Consider the following 19,976-nt stretch of genomic DNA (forward strand, 5'->3'; position numbering starts at 1 on the left):
ATCATTATTTAAGGAAAAACAAAATATTCCAATCTTACACAAGCTCTTTCAGAGAGAAACATTCTCCAATTTATTTTATTTGGCTAATATAACCTAACACCAAAGTTTAACAAGGAAACTTTGAGAAAAAAGGATACAGGCCAATCTCAGTCATGAGTATAGATATAAGTTTTTTAAACAAAATATTAGCAAGCTGAATCTAACAGTATATAAAAATGGTCAAGTTAGACATATCTTAGGAATACAAGGTTGCATTAACATTAGAAAATCAATTAGTATAATTCATTATACGATAGTTACAGAACAAAAAATATGTAGCTCATGACATGTAGAAAAAGCATTTAATAAAATTCAACATCCATTTGTTAAGAAAATATTTAGCAAACTAAGAGTGAAAACTAAACATTTCCTAACTTAATAAAGAACATTTCTAAAAAATGATAGCTAACCTCATCCTTGATGAAATGCTGAGACCGGAATAAGACAAGATGCTTATTATCATCACTTCTACTCTACATTGTAATAAAGATTCTAGTCAGCAGAATAAGGCAAGTTAAGAAATAAAAGGCAGTGATTAATTTTATCTCTATAGCTTTGGGAGGAACAAACAGTTATTATTTCTGGATAAAATAATTGTGCATTTCAAAAATCTACAATGCTCTACCAAAAATGATTAGAATGATATGAATTTGGAAAGTTGGTAGATATAAATCCTATATAATAAAAGCCTAATATGCTAAGTGTCTAGTAATCTGTTCAACCAATCAAAGTGTAATATGCTAATGATATGCTAAGGCTGCTCAACCACTCGCTATGATGTGCACTGACCACCAGGGAGCAGACAGCCGACCAGTGGCTTTGACGTGCACTGACCACCAGAGGGCAGATACCCCGACCAGTAAGTTAGCTTGCTGCTGGGGTCCGGCCGATTGGGACTGAGCAAGATGGACCGGACATGCCCTGGAGCCCTCCCGCATCCCTCCCCGGCCCTGATCGTGCACCGGTGGGGTCCCTCAGCCTGGCCTGTGCCCTCTCGCAATCCGAGACCCCTTGGGGGATGTTGGAGAGCCAGTTTCGGCCCAATCCTGCTCAACGCAGGAGCTGCCCGCTGGTGGTCAGTGCGCTCCCACAGGGGGGGCACTGCTCAGTCAGAAGCTGGGCTCACAGCTGGCAAGTGCAGCAGCGCTAATGATGTCCAACTGCTGGCTTAGGCCCGCTCCCTGCGGGGAGTGTGCCTAAGCCGTCAGTCAGATATCCCCCGAGGGCTCCCGGACTGCGAGAGGGCACAGGCCGGGCTGAGGGACCCCCTCCACTCCCCAAGTGCACAAATTTCGTGGACCAGGCCTCTAGTCTATATATATATAAAAGGCTAATATGCTAAGTGTCCTTCCCCGCGGTCCGGGTAATGATGACACATAGCAACACCTGGCTTCCTCCCCCTAGTGCAGGGGTGGGCAACCTTTTTGTGAGTGCATGCCAAAACCAGCAAAATCTCTGACTCAAAATTCTTCTGCGAGAAGGAAAAATTCTTCTAATTTTTTGAGAACATGTTACGTCTACTTGATATCTCTTAAGGTGTACGTATGTGAAGAACCTTGAAGAAATAATAAAATTCATTCGAGCGACAAAAACACAGTATATGATGATGAAAAATACATTTATTTTTTAATGTATACATGTACACTGATAGTCCGAAAGAAAACTTTATGACTCCGTTTGATACTATCAGTGGGACTTTTGCTGCTGCATCACTGATGACAGAGATTTTACATCAGGTTTATATTTCGTGACCTTCAGAGATATGCACGAGCTACTACTTTCATCCATTAGGCTACTCCTATTACGAGACTTAAAAAAATTCATCACTGAGAACAGAGCTTCACAAGCGTATGTGGATGAAACCAAAACACTGGTCGGATCTAGGAAGGCAGGGAGAGTTAAGGCAGAGGCATAGAAATTGCTTTTCCCCTCTCTCGTTAATCCATGTGTATGGTCTTTAAGATAACTTGTTATGTAAAATTATTTATTTATCTAAGATGCACCTACACTGAATTTATCTGAAAAATAAAGAAGTCGATATTAAGAAAAAAATTGTAAATGAGAGATTATAAGAGAGGGTTTTGCGTGCCAGCAAAAGTTACTGGCATGCCATGTTTGGCACGCGTGCCAGGGGTTACCCACGCCTGCCCTAGTGACAACTAGCCTCCTTGCAGTTTCTTCAGCCCAGGAACACGACTTGCTTTAGAGCCAGGTGCAAACACTTTACACTATAACCAAATGTGTGCGAAGCGTTTTCCTGTGCCTCATCTCATTTGATTCTCACAGAAGTCCTGGAGTAGGTAGATAGGAGACTCGGTGGAATCCTATTTTTTTTCATTAGCTGGAAAATGGAGATTTAGAAAGTTTAGAAACTTTACCCGACTGAAAAGAAGAAATGGTGAACCTTGAAAATGACTTCAGGTTTTCTCACTGTGCAGAATATAGTCAAATACTGCTTCAGTTAAATATTTTACCCTTTGTTCTCCCTGCGTGATCTACAATAATAATCTGCTTTGTGTTGATATTTACTGCTGTGTTGCTGACAATTACCTGAAAGAGAAGTTGGGGTGCTTCACCGGGCTGGAAAAAGTTCAGCTAAATCAGAAAGCAGGTTTAATTAAGCAAGTATGCTCTATATCTATAAAAGGCTAAGTTGACTCGTGCATGCGCGATACATATAAAACTCTCGCTGGTGCCAATCACGTGTGTGTTCCCATCTGTTATTGTTGATAGTGAATTTGGTTGACACTTCTATTATAGAGAAAGGGCAAATAACGATATTAAAATATTTCTTCTAATTAATTTCCTTTCAAATGTGCATGAATTCGTGTACCAAGCGACTAGTCAGTATATAAAATATCTATTGTGTCAGCAACAAGGAGAAAATGATATGTAAAAAATATGTACCATTTGCAATAGCATCAGTGCTGTTAAGTACCTAGGACAAATCTCTACTGGAATATTTAAAAAGTATGATCTATAAGGGGAAAGAATGATAAATTACATTACATTAAAATTAGAAACTATACTAGTTATCAAAAACACAGGGTAGGAAACAAAATTCTCAACACACAATATTGATTAAGAGACTAATATCCAGAAAATATAAAGAACTCCTAAAAGTAAGTAAGAACAGACCAGATAACCAAGTGGGTAAAGGCTTTAATAGGCACATCACAAGAAGAAACCCAAATATTAAAAAGGGGCTCATCCTCCTTCATAAAACCAAAAGAGACACCATTCTCTTGCCCAAAATATTTAAGTTTGTCAATACCAAGTGATAGTGAGAATGTGAAACAACAGGAATGCTCATATTCTGTTGGGTGAGAATAAATTGGTATAACCACTTTAGCAAACACTTTGGTATTATGCTGTAAATGGAAAATATAAATTTACTATGATCCAGCAATTCCACTCATAAATTTAGATCTTGAGATACTGATACCCATGCACACCAAGAAAAATATACAATAACAGTCATAGCAGAGTTTTTCAATATTATGAAACAGAACAGAATACACAAATTATGGTATATTCATATAGTAGGATAGTATGTGTACAATGGATTAGAGAAATGAAATGTTATACACAAATAAATGAATGGCACAAAAATAAGTCAGACACAAAAGACTATATATTGACATATATACATATGTCTGTATATGTGTGTATATAAGATGTAAATTTCATCTTTAAGGATGTAAACTTCTGAGAGAAGGAAAAATATAAGAATATGGCTACTTCTGAGAATGGATAGAATAGAGACATGTAGGGTTTGACTGGTAAGGGCACATAGCACAAGTACGGTAGACTGGCAATGTTGTATTTCTTAACTTGGGTGGTGAATGCCTTATAATTACCCATTAAACTGTACCTTTATATGTATTTTACACACTGTTCTGTACATGTTAGATTTCATCATGGGAAATAAAGAACAACAAAAAAGTATACACAGAGAAAGCAGAAAGCAGTATTTGTTGTAGGTACTACTAGCAAAGGGCTACTTAACAACCTTCAGGTATCTTCAGTGAAACCCAAATAATAGTCCATCTCTACACTAGACTATTATTTCTTTCATTATATTACCTTTATCATTACTGTTACATATTATATCTTAACAAAATTTCAAATCTAATTATAAGAGAAATAATCCTTTGCCAAGTTTTTTCTACTTGACTCCATATGGCTGCTACATACACAGAGAGCCATTCCGAGAGAGAAAGCCATAAACATTTGGCACAGCAGATATAACTAAATGTTCCACTAAAAATGATCCATAAAACATCCAATTACATAGTGGTAGATTTACTTTAAATCTTATGAAGTTAAACTACATATTAAGTAGTTAATTCAGTAACTTAACTTACATTATTCAAGAACATAAGTATCCTTGATATGACATTTTTCTGCCACAATTTCTATTCAAATATGTTTTTTATTAAAGAATCTAGTTTTTGCCCTGTTCTGCATCTTAATAGCCATATAAGGCAATTTGGATTCCACTTTCTTACTTAACAATATGGGAGAACTTCAGTTTCCTGGATATAATTTATGAATTTCATCTATTTAACTAACCTAGTCCCTTCAGTTGAAATGAAGCTAATGGGGAAAATTTTTTTATTTGATTTTAAGAGTATATATATATATATATATATATATATATATATATATATATGCTATGAGAACGTATGTTCTTGTCTTTACAGTTATAATCAGGTATTTTTCTAGAACCAACTGTTACCTCCTTGAGTACAGCTGGATTTTTATGGGAAGCACATTTGCAGTCCTTATATTCCATCCACTTTTCAGTCCACTAATGGCCTACAAAAATGTCTCAATTTGGCTATTCCTCATCGCCCCTCAAATTCACTATGTCTAAAATTAACTTAAGATTTCTCTCAAATTGGGATATCATCAGTACCACGTTTCTGTGGAATTTCTTAGAAAAATTTTATTTTATTATTTTCCACTTAACACCATTATATTTATTTTTTATTTTTAAATATGGTTTTTATTGATTTTAGAGAGAGAGGAAGGGGGAGGGAGAAACATCAATGGGAGAAACATGAATCAGCTGCCTCCTGCATGCCCCCTGACTAGGAATTGAACCAGTGACCTTTCGGTTCATGAGACGATGTCATCCACTCTGGCCAGGCAACACCGTTATATTTAATATTACCAAGTTGACAATTTCTTTTCCAAAATGGCTCTCAAATTTACCTTTGCTCTGCACTTTCACTACCAGTAACCTTGTCCAGATTTCTATTGCTACATTCCTAGATTTCTACAACACCTTAGTCTCTCCTCTCCTCCTATACTCATACCACCACCAGACTCATTTCCTTTCAGCAACACTCAACAGCTACACACATCTTGTGCCTGACTTTCACTGACTGACATCCATAATTAGGCCTTAATTCTCCTTACTCTGAAACACCTCCACCACTACTCTGTCCTTCACCATTCAATTCTATTTTTAATGTCTACATCAAGTTCTAATTTCTCTAAAAGGGTTTATTACTAATGCTACAATTTGTTGTTTTCTTCTCAGATCGTTTCAGACATGTCAATTTTATCTCTATAACAGTACACCTAGGGGAGAAATGAAAAACTTTACATCAGGTTTTTTAGAAAAAGACAAAAAGGTGTCAAGGCCAAGGTGCTCTATTCTATTCTGGTACTTGGGTCTTGGCTCAGATAACTAAATCAACAGCTGGTCTGTGAGCTGGCTAGTGAAGTATGACTCATTCTGCCAAATGGATTAAACAATTAGCTGCAATGGGGAAGTGTCTATGAAATTCTATTTAAACCACTGGGCATGTATTCTACATAAGCAATTATTTGAAAGCTTGGTCAGAGAATTTTAGTAAAAAAATTTGATTGCTAATTTGGATAATGTGCCTAGTGGGATAGAGGCCAAAACTCAGAGTTTACTAGGCAATCAAACATTCAATAATTATTATTTGACAACAAAAGAGGTCAGGTGATAGAATGGGGCTAATTTTCCTTACTCCACCCATTCTTAACCCTTTTCTCTTTAATGTTAGAGAAATTTTATAAAAGCAAAATCCACCAAGCTATAGCTGTAAAAATTTCTTTCTTCATTGTCCAGTCATGGTAAAACCTCCATATTTCAAAAGGATAGAGATTAATAGGTTGAACTTGCCTGTGTCTTTACCATAAATCAAGAAATTCTCCATTAAAACAAAATCTAATCTTTTCTTGTGAAAAGCCACTATATTTTCTTCCAATTCCACTCTTGTACCTAGATTTGACACCAAGATAATGTTTTCCATAACTTAATTTTACTTTTTAATTTATACTTCAGAAACTATGACTGGGAGAGGTGTTGATTACTTCCCAAAGTAAGTTCCTAACATAGATGATTGTTTTTATGTTCTTTGTACTTTCCTTATAAAAAGGTATGTTTGGGGGTAGTGGTGGTGAAATTACAATAGAATAAGACACTATTTGTATTGAAAATACTTGTAGCAAGTAAAAACCTTACAAAAAAAACAGTGTAATACAGCAACCCAAGCATCCAGATGAAAGGATAAAAAGAAAAAATGGTACAATCTATAATGGAATATATTCAGCTTTAAAAAGAAAATAAATTCTGCCCTCACCAGTGTGGCTCAGTTGGTTGAGCATCGTCCCAGACACTAAGAAAGAGGTTGCCAGTTTGATTCCTGGTCAGGGCACATGCCTGGGTTGCTGGCTTCCATCCCCAATAGGGGGCATGCAGGAAGCAGCTGATAGATGTTTCTCTCTCACATCAATGTTTTTTTCTCTCTCTCTCTTTCTCCTTTCCTCTGTCTAAAATCAATAAAAACACAATTTTTTTTTAAAAAGAAAAGAAATTTTGATACATGCTGCATCATGGATGAATCTTGATGATATTATGCTACATGAAATAAGCCAATCACAAAAGGACAAATATTGTCTGATTCCTCTTATATGAGGTTCCTAGAATAGTCAAATTCAGAGACAGAAAGTAGAATGATGGTTGCCAGACGCTGGGGGCAGGAGGAAATGGGGAGTTAGTGTTTAATGGGTACAGAGTTTCAATGGGGAAGAGAAGAAAGCTCTGGTGATGGTTGGTAGTAATTAGTGTACAACAATGTGAATGTACTTTAATGCCACAGAAAAGTATACTTAAAAATGGTAAAAATGGTATCATTCATGTATATTTTATCACCATGAAAAGCCAGTATAACAGAGAAGAATATACAACCTTTTAAGTAAACACAACCTTTTGTGTTCTGCGTGGTTAATCAATTTTGAAAAGAAGCTATGCTCTCTATTACTGGAAGTATCCACTTCTCTCCACATAGTAGAGAACATAGAAAAAAGTTAAGTCTAAGATATCAGTGTCTACATAAGCAATTACTCTTGTTCACAGGAGTATTTAAATATCAACTTCTTATGTCTCTGATAATTTTGCTGTAATCTTCTTGAATGTCTTTATCCATTCACTCAATACTTTATGAGCAGACTAGGTACTAAACTTTACATAAGCTGCTAGAAAAAAAAAAGAATATCAGCCGAAACCGGTTTGGCTCAGTGGATAGAGCGTCGGCCTGCGGACTGAAAGGTCCTGGGTTCGATTCCGGTCAAGGGCATGTACGTTGGTTGCGGGCACACCCCCAGTAGGAGATGTGCAGGAGGCAGCTGGTCGATGTTTCTCTCTCATCGATGTTTCTAACTCTCTATCCCTCTCTCTTCCTCTCTGTAAAAAATCAATAAAATATATTAAAAAAATAAGACTATCATAATCTCTGAGAAGTGCACAATCTAGTAGACAAGGCAAACTAATTATAATACAACCTAAATGCTAATTAATTAGAGGCCTGTTGGGAACTCAAAGCACAAAGCAACTACCTCTGGCTGGGGAAGCATAACACACTGCTAGTTGTACCGCCTACTTGTTCTTCCTTTCTTCCATCTATATATATATATATAAAAGCCTAAGCGACCATTACAGCCGGTCGACTGCTCGACCAGTAGCTATGACAACGCACTGACCACCAGGGCGCAGATGCTCAATGCATGAGCTGCCCCCTGGTGGTCAGTGCACTCCCACAGCGGGAGCACCGCTCAGCCAGAAGCCAGGCTCATGGCTGACGAGCAGCTGTGGCAGCGGGAGCCTCTCCCGCCTCTGCGGCAGCTACCGAGCGGTGGTGGTGCTGTGTTCGGCCCCTGCTCGGGCTCCTCCCCGGCTACTGCTACATCCCTTGGGGGATGTCGGACTGCCGGTTTAGGGCAAGCCTGCGGGATCTGGCCTAAACCAGCAGTCTGACATCCTCCGAGGGGCCCCAGATTGCAAGAAGGCACAGGCCAGGCTGAGGGACCCAACTGGTGCACAAATCCGTGCACTGGGCCTCTAGTAATAATATAATTAGCTAGCACACAGTTGCCAAGAACAAAGACACATTATTCAGTCTTCGTTCAAGCCAATGAGATGCAAGCAGAAATGTCGTGTGGGAGCTTTAGGGAAACTTTAAGAGATAGCTTGCATAAGACCTTTCGTTTTTGTTCCTTCATACTCATGCTGCTTAAAACAAAGATACCTCAACTTTGGGCCAGGAGGACAAAGGTCTGAGAGATATGAGAGATTCTGAAGCAGTTACTGGAAACTACTTCCTTAGTGATTTTGTGAAGAGCTGTCATTTCAGCCTTACACTGAAAATTCCAAATTTTTATGGGAGAAAAATAAATCCTCTCTTGTTTTTAAGGTCATTGTTATTTTGGTGGTTCAGTTACTTGTCACTGTACATAATTCTAACGAATGCAGGGGGTCAGGGAAGGCTTCACAGAAAAAGTGATGTTGAGCAAGGTTTTGAAGAATGAATAGTTACTTGCCAAGTGGAGAAAGGCATTTCAGTTTCAGGCAGGTAATGTAAAGGCACAGATGCAGGAAAGGGTCTGACTTTCCAAAGGATGAGGAGTGGTTCAGATGACTGACGTATAAGGTTGGTGGAATGAAGTAAAAGAAAAAGCAACCCCAAAGCTGGAAAAACAGACTTAAAGAGTCTTCTTCCATGCCATGCTGAAAAAGATGTTTACTCCTGTACTTGGTCATCTATAATAATAAAAGCGTAATATGCTAATTAGACCAGAGGTCTGGAAGGATGACCTTCCAGATGAAGCTGGGGCTGCGAGGGAAGCCAGGTCCTGGGTGCCTGCTGGCAGCCGCAGGGAAGCCTGGGCCCCAGGTGCCAGAGGGAAACCGGTGCCAGCAGCCGAGGGAAGGAAGGCCTACTCTTGCACGAATTTCGTGCATCCGGCCTCTAGTATTAAATGACTATGAATTCAGATGATCTTCCGCATATTTTAGAAGATCCAAATGCCTCAGTCAGAAAACAAAGCAGTATGGATTAAGCTATGGTGAGGGAGAGAAACTTAGTTCTATAAGAGAAAGGCAAACTAGTATTTCTGTACATGCTGAGGACTAGAAGAAATAATACCTGGCAGAAAGAAAAAATTAGGACTCCTGTGATAGTTAAGGGAGAGGAATCTGGACAACAAAGAAGAGCATACATATAATTTGGCAATGTCTGGCTGAGGTAAAGATTGGAATACCTGCTGTTTAAAGTAAACTGAGGTCAAAGAATTACAGTATAACTATGAGCATCTGATTATAATACATTTTATTTTTATTATCTGCCTGCACACATTGTATCCTTTTACAAGTGGCTGTCATAGCTGAACAGCATCTACCTATAATAGGAACCTGGTATTTGATGGTCAAATACCTTTCCTATCAAAGAAGAGTTAAAAATATGAGTGAGGCAGAAAAAAATCAGTGCTCCTTATGTTTGTTTTAATTTTTATGCAAGAAGGTAGTATTCTTTTATTTTTCTGTAATATCATGTATTATTTTTGTAAACTTATAGTTTTAAAAACAACCATGTATGCCCAATCAAAAAAATAAAAAGTGGCAGCAACTATTACCTCATAGAAGTATCAAGAGACAAAATTATTGAGAGGGTCTATGGCTTCTGTGAATACATCATTTATCCCAACTTGCAGGAGACAATAAACAGACATCAACATTGAGATGATGCAATGTTGGAATTACCTGACGAAGATCTTACAGCAGCTGTTACCAAAAATGCTCCAAGAAGGGCAAACATTCTTGAAATGAATAGAGAGACTCAGCAAAGGAAAAGAATCAAATGGAAATTTGAAAAATGAAAAATACATTAATTCACTTCAAGTCTCAATAAGCAAAATGGAGATGATAAAAGGAAGTCAGTGAACTTGAAGACTGATTGATAGAAATGATCTAGTCTGAACATCAAATAGAACAAAACATGAAAAGAGCCTCAAGAACCTTTGGGATAACAAAGGCCTAATGTTGGTGTTACTGGCATCCTGAAAGGAGAGTGGAAGAGTGGAATGCACAAAAGTATTTAAGAAAATAATGACTTTTAAAGTTTTCAAACTTGGTGACACAACATATATACAGATTTGAGAAGCTCAGAGGACCAAAAAAAAAACAAAAAAACAAACCCCCAAGAAACCCATACCCAGACACATCATAGTCAAACTGATAAAAACTCAAGACAAAGGAAAACTTGGAAAGTAGACACACACACACACACACACACACACACAGTAACATACTATTAATAGGGAAACAGCAATTTGAATGAATCTAAATTTCTCACCAGAAACCACAAAGTGCAGAAAGAAATGGCATATTTTTAAAGGACCCAAAGAAAAGAACTGTCAACACAGAATTTCTATATCCAGTGAATATATTCTTCAGATATATTCACTCTCAGATGAAGGTAAAATTAAGAGAATTCATGGCCAGCAGATATACTCTAAAAGAATTACTAAATGGTAGAAGGAAAATGATGCCAAAGGAAAAAATGGAACATTAGTAATGAAGAAAGAACAAAGAAATTATAACCATCTGAGTAAATATAATAAATTATTTTTCTCTTCTTGAATGTTTGGCGGTTAAAAGCAAAAACTATAATGTTTGATGGGGTGTTCTATGTATGTAGAAGTAATATATAAGAAAATAAAATAAAAAAGGAGGAGGGTAAAGAGACATAAATAGTGTTAAGACTTCTACATCCCACTCAAGTGGAAAAATATTTATTCTAAGTAGACTATGAAAATTTAAGTATGTATATTATAATCCCTAAGCAACCATGCACACATAGACACTAGAAAGAGATAAAGTAAAAAAAACAAAAACCCCACAATAGATAAAATAAAATGGAATACTAAAAACTATTCAAGTAACTCAAAATAAGACAGGAAGTGAAAAAAGTGGTACAAAACAAAACAAAAATCCCTTATACTATCCCTTTGTGTCATACCCCTAACCCCTAACTATCCTGTTTTAACCCATGACAACCACTGATGTCATATAAATGGAATCATACAGTAAGTAACCTTTTGAGACTGGCTTCTTTTACTCAGCATAATGCTTTTGAAACTCATCCAAGCTGTTGCATGTGTCAATAATTCATTCATTTTATTGCTCAATAGTATTCCATTGATTAACTGCACTACAATTTATTTATCTAGTCACCTGTTGAAAGACACTTGGATTATTTCCAGTTTGGGGCAATTATGAATAGAACTGTTAAAACATTTATGTACAAGTTTTTCTGTGAATACAAGTTTTCATTTCTCTAGGGATTGGGAGGGGGGAGGGGGAATGGGGAGATATTGGTTAAGGGGTATAAACTTTCACTTATAAGATGAATATTTCTTGGGGACCTAATATATGGCATTAACTATAGTTAATGTACTGCATTGTATACTTGAAATTTGCTAAGAGCGGATCTTCAATGTTGTCACCAAAAAGGGGGGGGGGTATAACTATGTGAGGTAATAGCTATGTAAATTAACTTGTCATAATCATTTCACAATGTATATGTGTATCAAATCACAATGTTGTATATCTTAAATATTAACAATTTTTATTTGTCAATTATACCTCAATAAAGCTGGGGGGTGGAAAATGCTGACTGGGACCAAGTACTAAGCAAACCATCCTAAGCAGGTATAAAATATTTCTTTTTTTGTGTGTGTGTCCCCAAAAATAAACGAGTCCACCAAAACACACAAAGGATTATAATTCAAGAAAGTATTCTCTATAACTATATGTATTTTGGGGTGACTGCCATAAAAGTTAGATCTTAGATTGTGAGTTTTAAGAAACAAAACACAACCATATGACCAAAGCCATTTATTTAGATAAGTAACCAACCTCACCATCCCTAACTGTGTCCTAGTTTCTAAACATTAAATGTAAGTTATCGGTAGAAGCACTCAACTTCTTTTAAATGACAACAGCATTTTTATAACTTTTCAATCTTTAATCTTCTGGGGATATGAGCTTTAAGTAGCAAATCCAGCTGTTTCTACAGCTGAAAGTATGTTAATATGTAAGCTTGGGGCAATGAAAATTTGACAACAAATATTTATCTACTGCTAAACAAGTTAATTATTGAGTACTTAAATATTCCAAGCCCTAAGGGTCATACAAAAGAGATCAAAATGGTACAGGTCCTCAAGGACTTAGCTGAGGAGACAATACAGACTCATGAGATAGACACCAGAACTGTAAATAAAAAACTGTTATGTACAACAATTAGAGAATAACATCTAAACAGACATCAAAACATTCTGGTAACTCAGAAGAGAAAATAATTTCATCTGATGTTGAGAGACACTGGAGTACAGTGAAAAGAAGAATGTACTGGAGTCTAGAGGCCTGTCTCAGCTCTGCCATTAAAAACTCTCGGGTATGTTTCAACTGCTCCCCAGTGTATAGTTAGTAGGCAAGGTACCTGACACAAAAAGGACATTTGTTCATTCACCGCTGCTTTGGATTTGGCTAAGCAAGGAAGAAGGGGCAGGCAGGGGCTCCTTCTAGAAGGAATTCTGCAACTCAGGCCTATGGCAAGCTCACTATTTGAATTCAATTCCATCTTTTCACAACCATGTGGCTGTTCTCCTGGCCTCCTCCAGAGCACAAACTCTTGTATCAAGGGCCTCACTGTCCTGGGCCCAGCTGCACTGGCACCTCACAGTCCCAGGGACCCCCTATGATGCATCAGCTGTCTGGCTTAGTTTCAGGCTGGTTCTCTGGGTCTTAGTAAGCTTATCTGAAAGAAAGGGAATCAATCAGGTCCTTTAGAACATCATGATCTATTAATATAAAAATTAGAAATATTATCCATAGAACATAAACCTTACTAAGTTGTCAGCTATGAGTAAAACAACTTATAAAATTTGTTATCTGGATTTTACTTGTTTGTTCTACAAGAAATATCAAACTGTTTTTAGAAATGCCAAACAGGAAAAGCAAACACTAATGAATTCTTTAAAAGAACAATTCTTACTTTAGTCTCAAAATATTAAAATGGCTAGATCTCACAGTAAAACATAACCTATGAAAAGATTCATCGCAGTTCTTCCCTAGATTGAGTTAATTCTTATGACTCAGAACAATATTCTTGTAAATCAAATACTCTTAGTACCTCTAGAACACCAAGTGCAGTAGAGTTCCAAGCAATGTCTGCAGGCAGCAAGAAAAAGGTCAAGAGTGCCCTTCTTAACTTCCAGACCTAAAACCCAGAAGTAGAAAAAAACAAATCATCTTAACAGTTCCTGAATGACAACTATGTGCTAGATGTTGTCCTAGTAACTTTAAATAGATTATCTTATTTAGTTCTCACAACAATCCTATGACTTGGCTAGTTATCATCACAATTGTCATGATGAGAAAATTGAGGCTCCGGAGGTTCAGAAAATGTCCCACAGCTACAGAATATTTTACAAAGCCTAAAAATAAGGTAATCAAAGAATGTGCCACTGTCTTAAGCCTTTAGGAAAACACTCTCATCAGTGGACCCAACTGTTCACATACCTTTGGTAGATATAGCCCTATAGTGAAGATGTGGACTAACAAACCATCATGATTGGATATTATATCTTAACTTAAATTAAGAAATTAGCTTTGTTTTCCATGAGTCTTCAGTAATTTGCTTAGCATGAAACCAGTTCCCCTGATCAAACTGAGTTTCTAGATCTACAATTGCTGAGGAACAGACACCAGACTATTCAAGTTAAGGTCATTCTTTGAGGTCTGTTATGAATGGCACCTCCTTGGAGATGTCTATTTCTTTGTTCATTGACCATAACATTCCTTTGTCTCTTCTTTTGAATATTAACTTTCTCCACTGGATTTCTAATATGTTCTTTATATAGCAAAAAATGTGAAGCTGAGCCACTAGAGTGAGTTCTTGAAGAGTACCAGGTCCATATGCCTATGATGCCCTGGATAGAGACAGCAATATAATATTTTATTAAGAAAACTAAAGACTATGATTTCCATTCTTTCTTTAACATAAGAACATCCATATCTGCAAGGAGGTGGGTAGTTGCAGTGGCTGAGAAAGGAAGACAAAAACATCTTTAAAAAATACTCTGGAACCCATGGCTCAGTTGAGCACAGACCTAGGAATCAAGAGGTTGCCGGGTCAATTTCTAGTTAGTGCACAGGCCCAGGTTGGGGCTAGATCCCCAGTAGGGGACCTGCAGGAGGCAGCCAATCTATGATGTTCCTCTCTCATAGATGCTTCTATCTCTCTATCCCTCTCCCTTCCTCTCTCTCTAAAAATCAATAAGAACATATTAAAAAAAAAAAAACACCAACTTTGAAAAAAAGAAAAAAGGAAAGAAAGAAATATTAAATATCTTTAAGTATACAAAGAATTATTTGATAGAAACCCACACTTTTAAACTATGAAACATGGGGCACTGCCTTAGTTTGGGAACAGTTTAGAATATGTATTACACATACAGTGTAAGAATAAATGTCTCTTTCACTTACTGATAAAGATCAGTTTAAAATATATGCAAAAATGGAAAAGAGGCACGGTTAAGATGAAAAAAACTAAAATCACCTAAATCCTTCTTCCCTTATCCTCCCAATCATTAATTTTATCAGAATTTTTAAAATTAAAGTAATTTTTTGGGGGGTGTGTGTGTCCGACTATGAGTACATGCTTATTGTAGGAAATGTAAAAAGTATTAAATATTGTATTAAGAATATGTTATCAGAAATAGATCCAGAGACATGGAAGCATACAATAGACTGAATCTCAGAGGGAAGGGGGAGGGGAGAAGTGTGTGGGAAGAGATTAACCAAAGAAGTTATGTGCATAACTAATGAACACAGACAAAAGTTTGGTGAAGGCCTGGGTGGGGGATGGGAGTGAGATGAAGGGAGGAAAAAAGGGGACATCTGTAATACTTTCAACAATAAAGATAAATTAAAAAGTAAAAGACTATGTTCTCTGACCAAAATAGCATTAAATGAAAACACAGTAACTAAAAAGATACCTGGAAAATCCCAAGTATTTGAAAATTATTTGACAATACTCTTTGGAACAATCCATGGGTCAAAAAAAAAAATTACAAGCGACATTAGAAAATATTTTGAATGAAATGCTAATGAAAATGTATAGCTTTAAATGTTGATATTTTAAAAAATAAATTTTAAAATCAATGAACTAAGCTTTCACCTTAAAAAATTAGAAAAAGTAGAATAAATTAAACCCAAAATAAGGATGAAGGAAAGAATTAATGAAAGAGCTCAAATCATAAAACACAAAACAGATAAACCACAGGAAAAAAAATCGAAAGAACCAAAAGTTGACTATTTTAAAGGACTGATAAAAGTGATAACCCCTAACTAGACTAATCAAGGGGAGAGGGAGAAGAAAATGAATCCAATATCAGAATGAAAGAGGGAGCATCCAATAGATCCTACCAACATAAAAAGGAAAACTGTTTTATAACATATATAATTTATTTTCAAGCTGATAAATTTGACAAGTTAAGATAAAATGGGCAACTTCCTTGAAAAATACAAATTACCAAAACAGGCATAAAAAGAAATAGAAGATCTGAATAGTCTTATATCATTCTTTTAAAAATTGAATCCTTAATTAAGAACCTTTCCACAAAGAAAACTGCAGACCCAGGTGGCTTCACTGGTAAATTCTATCAAACATTTAAGGAAGAACAGCAATTGTACCCAAACTCTTCCATAAAAGGAACACTCACTGCTGGTAGAAATGTAAAATGGTAAACCCACCTTCGAATTTGTTGTCAGTTCCTCATAATGTTAAACACACACATATTCTAAAACCCAGCAATTCCACGTCTAGGTATTCATCCAGAATATATGTGTCACAAAAAGCCTTGTATAAGAATGTTCATAGCAGTTTTAGTCATAACAGTTGAAAAATGGAAAAAAAACACCTTTCTGCAATAATAATAAACAAATTACAGTATATCCACATAACTGAATACTGGTCAGCAACTAAAAGGAAGTAACTACAGTTACATGTAACATGGATGAATCTATATTTTAAACAAGAGCTTCATAAAATTTTTATGCCCAGGAAAGTTTGAGAACCATGGTTATAGAAGTACGTAAGAAAACAAAAAGAGAAAATAGGGATTTGGGTAATTTATAAGCTAATCAGTGCCATATACACTATTAACTATATGTAACAGTTGTCATCTTCCATTAAGTGCTTAATTGCCATTTAAATCAATATTCCTCTGTTCATGTTTAATTTTCTACTTATGTGCTTCAAGGAATTCCAATTCCAAATTTTAGTCTTCAATCATCTAACTACCCTAATTTCTCATTAATCCCAACTCATATTGTGCATTTTAGATAAAAATCTTGTTCACCAGTTTCCTTTTTTTTCCTTCCTTAATGTCCCACTTTCTTGATACTGTTTTCCTCACCTCTTAAATAGTGTTATTCTTACTCTTCACTGCACAGATTTGTCTTTCTACCTCCTTTAAGACTGAACCCAAAACTCATCTTTTCCACTAAGTGCTAAACCTCAGATTTTTTCCAAATTCTCTCAGCAGTTGAAGATCTTGCTCCTAATATATGTATTTATTTTACTGAATTTGGACATCTCTTATAATGACTCACTAACTCCATCCCCTGGTTATAGAGTAGACCAGTGATGGCGAACCTTTTGAGCTCGGCGTGTCAGCATTTTGAAAAACCCTAACTTAACTCTGGTGCCGTGTCACATATAGAAATTTTTTGATATTTGCAACCATAGTAAAACAAAGACTTATTTTTTTATTTTGATTTTATATATTTAAATGCCATTTAACAAAGAAAAATCAACCAAAAAAATGAGTTCGCGTGTCACCTCTGACACGCATGTCATAGGTTCGCCATCACTGGAGTAGACCCTTTGGGTTCAGTGAATTAAAAAGATTACAGTCCTTTTCAAGGTTCATTTTCTTGTGCTGTTTTTACTTTTCTCTCTGACATTCTAGTTGCCAGAGGCTTAAACTCTATAGGGCTGGAGGGGTAGGAGAGAAAGAGATGGTTGATTATGGCTGTTCTGCATTAGATTTTAAAGGTGAAAAAAGCCTTTAGGCTTCAATATCTGTTCAGACTTGCTCACTTGCCCAAGGAAGCAAACAGGATTCTAAAAAGAGACTTTAGGAGAGGAATAAGGAAGTGCATTTGTCTACAAATTCCCTGTGTTGTACAGGTGATCAGACAGGATGCAGTACAGTTTCAAGGACATTCAAATATTTCTGACAGCAAATATTTCTATGTATTGTTTATAATGTTAGGGGGTGGAGGTCTGACTGGAGGTGGGCAAAAATTAAAAATCAAACTAAGCGCCAGTACTCTTTGTTCTGCATACATTATTACTTAGGAATTACTCGTCTAATTTCACAACTTTCAATTTTAAACTATGCCTTCCAAATCATATTTATAAACCTGATCATGCTGCTGAGCTAGAACAATATTCCCAAATAATATCTTGATCATGTTAATCTAAAAAGCATAGAATTATCTGAAAGCAAACTCAGTATTCCCGCCCCCCCAAACTTGCACATATTATTCTACTGCTAAGTCAGAAACCTTAGACTCATTCTCAACTTTCTCTATCATCTCCAAACACTAACGAAGTCTGGAAGACAAACTCCTAAATATCTCTGAAATCAGTGCTCTTGTTTCTATCCCCACTACAAATTCCTTAATTCATGCCATCATTATCTCTTTCCTGAACTAGGGCAGAGCCTTAAATGACATCCTTGACACTAATCTACCTACCAGAGGCCAGAGAGACAGCCACATTCACTCAGCCTGCCACATGTATTATTTGATGAATAAATGTCTCCAATCTCTGTTCCTCCAGACTATTCTCTTTATTACTGCTATAATCAGTTTTCTAAACCACCAAACTATTTGTGTCACTTCCCTACCTATAAACAAAATAAAAATCCAAATTCCTACTATGGCATATAAAACTACTCACAATTTGTTCCCATTTTACCTTGGTTCTAGTCTGACTTTCTAATTTTTTTCTGCACTCATTTCAAGAGATCAAACTTCACCCTTTTCTTTAGACACACTATGCCCTTTCTTTTTAATAATCTAGAATAAATAGTAACTCAGTCCAGCTTATTTTGTTTTTATGAGTACCTTATACTATTTTAAGCCATTAGCTAAACCTGTACAGCAGTAATGACTGAAGAAACAATCAGATAATATAGCCAACTCTCAGTTAGCTTATCTATTAACATGGTCAATATAGTCTAAGTGGAAAAGTGAATAAAATGTTTCAACTAACTGCTGAGCTTCTTCCTTACAGTAAATTAATGTTAAAATTCTTCAGTGACAGACTTATTGTCCTCCTTTTGATTCCCAGGCACAAATAGAACTGTAACTCAATTTTCTTCATATCTATCCATTTCCTTTCTTTCATCTTTAACACCTCCCTTCCCCACTTGTTTCTCCTCCTGCTAAGTTTTTGCAGCATCCTCTTTGTCCACTCTTCACAAGAACACAAGTATTCTTCTACCACTTTTAATTGTAGAGCACTTAAAGATTTATAAAGCACTTTTACATATACTTACTTGGTTCTTACCTCATTTTTTGGGATTCCAAAATCAACAAATATATATGCCCTTATAATTAAAAATAAGATGTTCTTCTTATATTTTAACTCAAATTTGAGGAAACTGCTGTTCAAAAAGTTCAGTGATTCACCTAACATACTGCTATTCCCTCTGCCTAGAATTCCATAAACCCTCTTCATCTGTTCCTCTCTTAAGACACAGCTTCTGTCTTCCCGTCCTTCCAGAGCAAGAATGTTATGCCTGTTTCAATGCTATCAGAATATTTTCACACCACTAGAATAATCTAGGTCTCTGAACTCTACTCTGGTGTTCTTTTCTGCCAAACAATATTTTCCTTACTAACTAATATTATATTTACTAATGCCTATTAATTACCCAGCATTTTGTAAAATCAAAAGGAGAAACATTTTATGGGCAACCAGTACTTATTTACCAATCTTGAGGGTAAAACTGTACACCAAAACATCCCTACCTTTCCTTAAAAATCAGGAATTTAAGGGATGTCTCTAAATCCTCTGAAAATAATCTAGATACTGTCTCTTGTGGTAATGCCACAGCAAAGGAGTAAAACAGCACTCCATAAACCCTAAATTAAACTATTACATGTTTTAAGAGATGCCTCTTAATATCTTGGGAAACTTTTAGGATTAACAATCAAAAGACCAGGGCCACAGTACCAACTGCAATACATATTTAACTGACTTGGGAACATCATTTAATCTCCCTGACTCAAATTTCCACTTTAATAATGCCACCCACCTTTCACAATTGTTAAGAGAATTAAATGAAAAAATGACTACAAATCATTTAGCCTGGAACACAATAGTAAAAAAAATGATAACCCCTTTTATACTTATTTTTATATACATCATTTTTGTTTTCTGAAACATGTTCTTGGACTTTGTGACCCAGCAGCAAATACAATAAATGCCTTCAAGGAAGTTATTTCCATGACTTCTGGATCCCCTACCTGGGTC

At 36.2% G+C, this 19,976-nt stretch overlaps 1 protein-coding gene across 7 annotated transcripts in view; it reads right to left on the reverse strand.

Moving 5' to 3' along the window:
• SOCS5 (suppressor of cytokine signaling 5) overlaps nucleotides 1-19,976 on the reverse strand; it is a 46,386-nt gene that overhangs the window by 17,902 nt on the left and 8,508 nt on the right. For 2 of the 7 annotated variants that reach the window (XR_001345922.2, XR_002827107.1), the window contains exons 2-3: nucleotides 13,554-13,640; nucleotides 12,240-13,178 (exon numbers count right to left, since the gene is read on the reverse strand). The exons of 3 other annotated variants lie outside the window; for them this stretch is intronic. The gene's annotated coding sequence lies outside the window, so the exon portion shown is untranslated. Of the gene's footprint in view, nucleotides 1-12,239; nucleotides 13,179-13,553; nucleotides 13,641-19,976 lie in introns of those variants that run through there. 2 more of the 7 variants (XM_023747073.1, XM_006083382.3) reach the window with 1 other exon arrangement.

This window comes from Myotis lucifugus, unplaced genomic scaffold (assembly GCF_000147115.1).
Source record: "Myotis lucifugus unplaced genomic scaffold, Myoluc2.0 scaffold_6, whole genome shotgun sequence".
Taxonomy (NCBI): domain Eukaryota; kingdom Metazoa; phylum Chordata; class Mammalia; order Chiroptera; family Vespertilionidae; genus Myotis; species Myotis lucifugus.